The sequence below is a fragment of the Dendrobium catenatum genome, unplaced genomic scaffold, assembly GCF_001605985.2.
Source record: "Dendrobium catenatum unplaced genomic scaffold, ASM160598v2 fragScaff_scaffold_1024, whole genome shotgun sequence".
NCBI classification, from domain to species: domain Eukaryota; kingdom Viridiplantae; phylum Streptophyta; class Magnoliopsida; order Asparagales; family Orchidaceae; genus Dendrobium; species Dendrobium catenatum.
The window spans coordinates 225,974-233,391 of NW_021319486.1; positions in this window are offsets into that span (position 1 = coordinate 225,974).

Sequence of the window (7,418 nt, forward strand, 5' to 3'; positions counted from 1 at the left end):
ACTTTTGGGCTGAAGCGGTTAACACATCTTGTTATGTGTTGAATAGGGTGAATGTTAGAGCCAAACTAGATAAGACACCCTATGAGATCCTTAAGGGTAGGACACCCAATCTTTCCCACCTTCATGTCTTTGGTTGTAAGGTTTTCATTCTCAACAATGGGAAGCCTCACTTAGGAAAATTTGATCCAAAATCTGATGAAGGAGTGTTCTTGGGATATTTTTGTGTTGGGAAGTCTTTTAGGTTGTTTAACAAGATAACTTTGATGGTGGAAAAAACTACACAATTAGTGTTTGATGAGTTTGATCCTAGAATGCCTGGAGTTGAGGATGATGATGTTGTTGGAGAGATTACCACTGGAGTAGAAAATTTGGAAAAGGGAGTAGAACACCAAAACACTGAAGGAGTAGGAGATGTTACCCAAGGAGTAGAAAATGTAGATCTGGAGGAAAGGGTTGGACCTTCACACACCTTGCCTAGAGATTGGAGATACTCTATAAGTTGCCCCAAAGATTTGATCTTAGGAGACCCTTCTATTGGAGTTAGGGCTAGACATGGACTTAGGAAGGAGGTGAACCACTCTGCTTTTACCTCATTAACTTAACCCACCAACATAAACCAAGCCCTTTTTGATGAGTTTTGGATTTTAGCCATGCAAGAGGAATTAAACTAATTTGTTAGGAATGATGTTTGGGAGCTTATAGAAAGACCTAAGGAACAAAGTGTAGTTGGAACCAAGTGGGTCTTTAAGAACAAGGTGAATGATTATGGAGTGGTGGTTAGGAATAAAACAAGATTAGTGACTAAGGGGTATAACCAAATAGAAGGGATAGATTTTGAGGAGACTTTTACCCCTATAGCTAGATTGGAAGACATAAGAGTGCTATTAGCCTTTCCCTGTTATAAAGGATTTAAGCTTTTTCAAATGGTTGTTAAGAGTGCCTTTTTAAATGGGGAAATAAAAGAAGATGTGTTTGTAGAACAACCCCCAGGTTTTGAGAGTTCCCAATTTCCAAATCATGTTTTTAAATTAAAAAAGGCCCTATATATTTTTAAGCAGTCACCCAGAGCTTGGTATGAGAGGTTTCGCACATTCTTACTAGAAAGGGAGTTTTTAAAGGGAGCGTAGACACCACCATTTTTCTTAGAAAAGTTGGCGATGATTTGCTCATTGTTCAGATTTATGTGAATGACATACTTTTTTGATCTTCTGATAAGAAACTTTGTGATGAATTCTCTAAAATAATGAGTAAAGAGTTTGAGATGAGTATGATGAGAGAGTTATCCTACTTTTTGGGGTTTAACATAAAATAATTAGATTATGGAACCTTTCTAAATCAATCAAAATATATAAAGTACATTTTGAAGAATTATGAGATGGATAAAGACAAGCCAATTAATACTCCCATGACTTCTAATGTTCCGTTGGATAAGGACCCAAGTGGTAAGTCTGTTGATCAGAAGAAATATAGAGGCATGATTGGATATTTACTTTACTTGACAGCTAGCTGACCTGATATAATGTTTAGTGTTTGTCTTTGTGCTAGATTTCAAGCTAATCCTAAGGAATCCCACCTTACTGCAGTTAAGAGAATTTTTAAATACCTTTTGGGGACCCAAGGATTAGGAATTTGGTACCCTAGGAACAACACTTCTTTTGAGATTTTTGGATTTTATGACTCTTATTTTGCATGATGTAAGGTTGATAGAAAAAGCACTTATGGAACTTGTCAATTCATAGGACAATCTTTAATCTCATGGTCTAGTAGAAAATAAAACTCGGTTGTACTTTCCACTGCTGAAGCTGAGTACATGGCCTTAGGAAGTTGTGTGGCCCAAGTCCTTTGGTTGAAATAACAAGTATTAGATTTAGGATTACCTGTAGGCACCATCTCAATTTTTTGTGACAATACTAGTGCCATCTGCATCTCTAAGAATCCTATCCAACATTCAAGGACTAAGCACATTGATATTAGACATCACTTTATTAGAGACCATGTGACAAAGGGGGACATTGAGTTACACCATGTGATAACTGAGAATTGACTGGCTAACATCTTTACTAAACCACTAGCCTTCGACACTTTTAGCTCTTTAAGGACTAGATTGGGTGTGATTGACATAAATGCATGAACTTAATTTTTATTTGCTTTTCTTTTTCGTTCTTCTTCTTTGCTTGTCTTTTTCTTTCTTCTTCTTTTCTTAATTTATTTCTTTAAGTTTTTTTAATTGTTGTGTTATTTTTATACTTTTTTAATCATCGCTGAAATGATATCGTATGCCTTGTTCTTGCTTTTAAAAATTTGTAATCAATGTTTTACATCTCTTAATCCATTAAAGGGTAGAAATATACCGTTGATTGTGTCTCTTTCTCTAACATATTTTAGTGGAACAATTTTGTTTTCTAATCAATATTATATCTCAAATTAACAAATGGAGTATGTAATTAAGATCTTTTCTATCCTTGCTACAACAAATCTATCTTGTATGTATAATGATCAAAGTCTTTTGTCACATCAAGAGTTCCTCGTTACTCTTGTTATTGCAATTATTTCATATGATTATTGATTCTATTTTGTGGATTATTCTTCTCTATATTAGAGAGTGAGTTTTTCGTCTCTAACATCTAGAAGATATACTCACAACTAAGATTATTTAAGAGTTTTTGAAAGAGAATGTAGCTTCCAAAAAGAAAGTGGCCAATGATGCCAAAATCTAAAGATGCGCAATGATGCCAAATTAAAAATAAATATATACACAAAGTGTATCAAAAAAGAAGCGCAAAGCGCCATTCAAATTGACAAGAGGCATAAAATGAGCCCACCAAAAGCAAGCTCTCTTCTCCTTTCAAAAACTTTTAAAACTTGGAAGAATTCATATATCACATGATAAAATCAAATGCTTGATTTAAACTTTTTGCGATTGTGACATAATTACTTTGATACATTATTCTATAAGATATTTTCTCTGAAATCAAGTGGTGAACGGATCCTTTTTCATATCCAGTTGAATTTTTTGAGTTAGGTTATTGATTTCAAAAGGCTACTTTACCCTAAAAGAAGTTCGAGTTTAGGGTTAACATGATCGAATATTCTACCATTTTTTAGATTTTTGATGTTGTTAAATCATTAACTTACAAATCTTTAAAATCAATTACATAGAAGACTACATCATGTTCATGCCTTGTTAAAAAAAGGGGGTTTTGCCTACTTTATTTCTTCATTTCCTCCTACTTTTTGAGATGTCAAAAGGGGGAGTAGGATGTTTGAGTGTTTTCACTATGTTATGAATTCTGAATTTTGGAAGCTTTCTATTTTTGCACTATTATTTTAAAATTAATCGTCTGAGTGTTTTGCCATCATCAAAAAGGGGGAGATTATTGTAAATTTGTTTTCATGGAATATGTTTTAATGATTAGCAAACACTCTTGTTTCTCTATGACTGCCTTTTCTACTAACATTTCAGGGCCACAAGATCGGACGGAAATCGAAACCAGCTCAAGTTTGGGTAGACTAGGTCTGAGTTAGTCTATAATTTTCTTTTTTCCCTTTCTTGAGTCAATTGTAACCATTGAAGTGTTTTGATGATAAGTAACCCTACACACACTTAAGTGATTTTTCTATCTGATTTAGAATTTCTATTTTTACTCACATCATCCCGGATGATATTTATATCGTCCTAGACGATCGGGTTCAAAACAAAAGTCCTAATCATGACATAGTGTTAATGCAGCCATCATTAGTCGATCAGCCTGGACGATATATGTATCGGCCACGATGATAGACTCAAAATAGAAAGAATCAACCTCCTGATCTATTTAGGAATTCTTTATTTTTGGATATCAACAAGGACGAGCGTGTATCGGCCTGGACAATTTGATACAATTATGCCTAAATTAATCAGGCAATTAAGGAAAGCAATTAAGATGATTGATACGATCACATTGTCCTAGATGATCTCAAGATTGGTCGGGACGATCAGTTCAAAAACCTTAGTTGCTCCTGGACGATCAATATCGGATAGCTCACATTCCGGGCGATGGTCTGGCTGATCAAGATCGGCCAGCTCAAATTCTGGGTGATCCTCTGGATGATTTTTCTCTGATTTGAACTAATCATCTGGGACGATCGTGAGATCGACCGGGATGATCGTGAGATTGACCAGGACGATCTTTAGATCGACCAGGATGATCAAGCTATTTTGGAATCATCCAGAACTCTTTTCAGAGTGATTGTCTAGATGATAATCTGTGATTTGAACTAATCATAAAGGAAAATTTATAATCGTCCTCGATGATAGGAACACTTTTCTTCTATTCATCCCAAATCGTCTCGGTTGATTAGGCTTAAATTGCACTGATCGTACTTGACGATATTAATATCATCCTGGATGATAATGTCGACAACTTGCAATTAATAAGCTGTTTTGAAGCTGTTCTATTTAAGGGCTATTGTTTAACATTTTGAATAATTTTTTGCTGCTTTCTTGACTTGAGAAAGCCTAGAGGAGAGAGAGAGAGAGGATCTTATGAGGGGGAGCTTGTGAGGGAGATTCACAAGGGTTGCTCCAAGCATTTTTCCACTTCTTCTTCCATTAGAGTCTTGTGTCCTTGGAAGGGTTGGGAGAGATAATCTTCAGGGATTAATCGAGGTTCTCTGCCTACTTTAGGAGGAAGCAAAAGGAGTTGGGTTCTCTGCCTTATCGGGGTGGCAAAAAGGACATTTTGTAAGGGCTTCTCTGCCTTGCTGTGGTAGCAAAAGAAGAGTCACTTTGGTAGTGCAATACTCGGAGGGCGCCTCTGAGGAGTGGACGTAGGTCAAGTTAACCAAACCACTATAAACCCTTGTGTTGTTTTTCTTGCTTCCGCACTTAATTTTTTCGCACATATTTTTTTATGGTGATTTTGGTTTGAGCATTGTTGTCTTCGGTTTAAAGATTTTTTAAAAAATACCAATTCATCCCCCCCGCCTCTTGGTTAGTCTTGGGCCAATTCATAAGGGACTAACATCCCTAACGAACTTTCAACTCCCATGACCTCCAGTGTACAGTTGGATAAGGACCCAAGTGGGAAGTCTATTGATCAAAAGAAGTACAGAGGGATGATTGGATATTTACTTTTCCTGACTACTAACCGACCCGATATAATGTTTTGCATTTGTCTTTGTGCTAGATTTCAAGCTGACCCTAAGGAATCCCACCTGACTAAGTTAAGAGAATTCTTAGATACCTTTTAGGTACCCAAAACTTAGGAATCTGGAACCCTAGGAACATCACTTTTTTTGAGATTATTAGATATTCTGATTCTGATTTTATAGGATGTAAGGTGGATACAAAAAGTACTTCTAGAACCTGTCAATTCATAAAACAATATTTAGTCTCCTGGTCTAGTAGAAAGCAAAACTCTATTGCACTTTCCACCGCTGAAGCTGAGTACATTGCTTTAGGAAGTTGTGTGGCCCAAGTCTTTTGGTTTAAAAAGCAAGTACTGGATTTAGGATTAACTATAGGCACCATCTCAGTTCTTTGTGACAACACTAGTGCCATATACATTTCTAAGAATCCTTTCCAACATTCAAGAACTAAGCACATTGACATACGGCATCACTTTATTAGAGACCATGTGACTAAGGGAGACATTGAGTTATAGCATGTGGCGACTGAGAATCAACTGGCTGACATATTAACTAAAACACTAGCCTTCGACACTTTCAGCACTTTAAGGACAGATTGGGTGTGATTGACATTAATGCATGATCTGTATTTCTACTGATTTTTTATCAGTTGATTACATTGCTTTATTTTTTTGGTAGTTTTTGTTATTTATTTTTTTATGTAGTTATTTTCCTTGCTTTTGGTACTTTAGTTTTCGTATGCCTTAATTTGTTTTTCTAATCATCGTTGTAATGATATCTTATGCCTTATTTTTGTCTTTTTAAAAATTTGTAGTTAATATTTTACATCTCTTAATCTACTAAAGGATAAAAACACCGTTGATTGTGTCTCTTTCAATAAACCTATTTGGTGGTGAAATTTTCTTTTCTAAATAAGAGTCTATCTCAAATTAACAACTAGATTTTATAATTGAGATCTTTCTACCTTGCTACAGTAATCTAGCTTATGCTATAATAATCAAAGTTTTTTTTACTTCAAGATTTTTTGTTATCCTGTTATTGCATCTCTCATATGATTTTTGATTATGTTTTGTGGCTTGTTCTTTCGTATATTAGATAGTGAGTTTTTCTTCTCTAATATCTAGAAAATATACTCACAACTAAGAATATTTAAGAGTTTTTGGAAAAGAATCTAGCTTGCAAAAAATAATAAAAAAAAAGTGGTCAATGATGCTAAAAGCAAGGCCTCTTTTAAAAGTTTCACGAGAGAGAGAAACTCTGGTTTTTACGAGAGATTTTGAATTTCTAAATTGTGGGATTCCTGGTTTATTGATGGCAAGCAACGGTCGCCGATCATCTTTGGCCGGGGCACCCTCTGAGGATCGTCGATCAACTAGACGCTCAATTCCTGGTGTTGCTTTTGGAGGATCGACGTCTCCACCAGCTTTTGGAGACAGAAGTATATCGTTTAACAGAGCAAATATCAGAATGAAAAAGCCTTTGATTATTAACGAGGGAGGATTACTGTTGAAGAAGAAAGATTCCGGAGCAATCGGAAAAGGTAAAGGTATATTGCAAGAAGGCAAAACGGAAATCTTTTGTTCCAAAGGGACGACTTTGCAAAGCTTTGAAGATGCTGGTAAAATTTCTGCAACTTTTTTAGAGAAGGATGCAAATCAATCAATGGGAGCAGAGGAGAGATCGTCGGTTTGTTATGAGAAGGATGATAATCTGGTCAAATTGGTAGATATGTCTGAGAAAGCGATTAATAATGAAGGAGATAAAGTTTCGCTATCTGGAACTAGTAAAAATTCTGAATTGAATGAAGTCCGGAAATGCAATAATGGAGAATTAGCTGGATGCACTAATATGAATGTAGAAATGTCTGAAAGACCTGTTACTGGGAATAATTTTAATGCTTGGGAGAAGAAACAAAACATCAGAGTTGATGAATTGGATTTCGGTAATTTCTTATCAGAAGATGGAAAAACAATCAAGCTTCATGATTAAAAGGTGGTAGAAAATTCAAATAAGCTAATGAATTCATTAGTTGTCAAAATCTTTGGTGATGAAATTTCCTTTTCCTCAATCATTTTTGAGCTAAGAAAGCAGTGGTCTATTTTTGGAAATTTTCATATTACAATACTAGGAAGAGGATGGTTGCTATGCTCGTTCTATGATCCTTGCCGTGTGGAAGCAGTATTAACCAATGGGCCTTGGTTTGTAAATGGCAACATTGTTGGGATTGATAGGTGGACTCAAAGTTTTAATCCAAATTCTCTTAAAGTACTTACATCTCCTATTTGGAT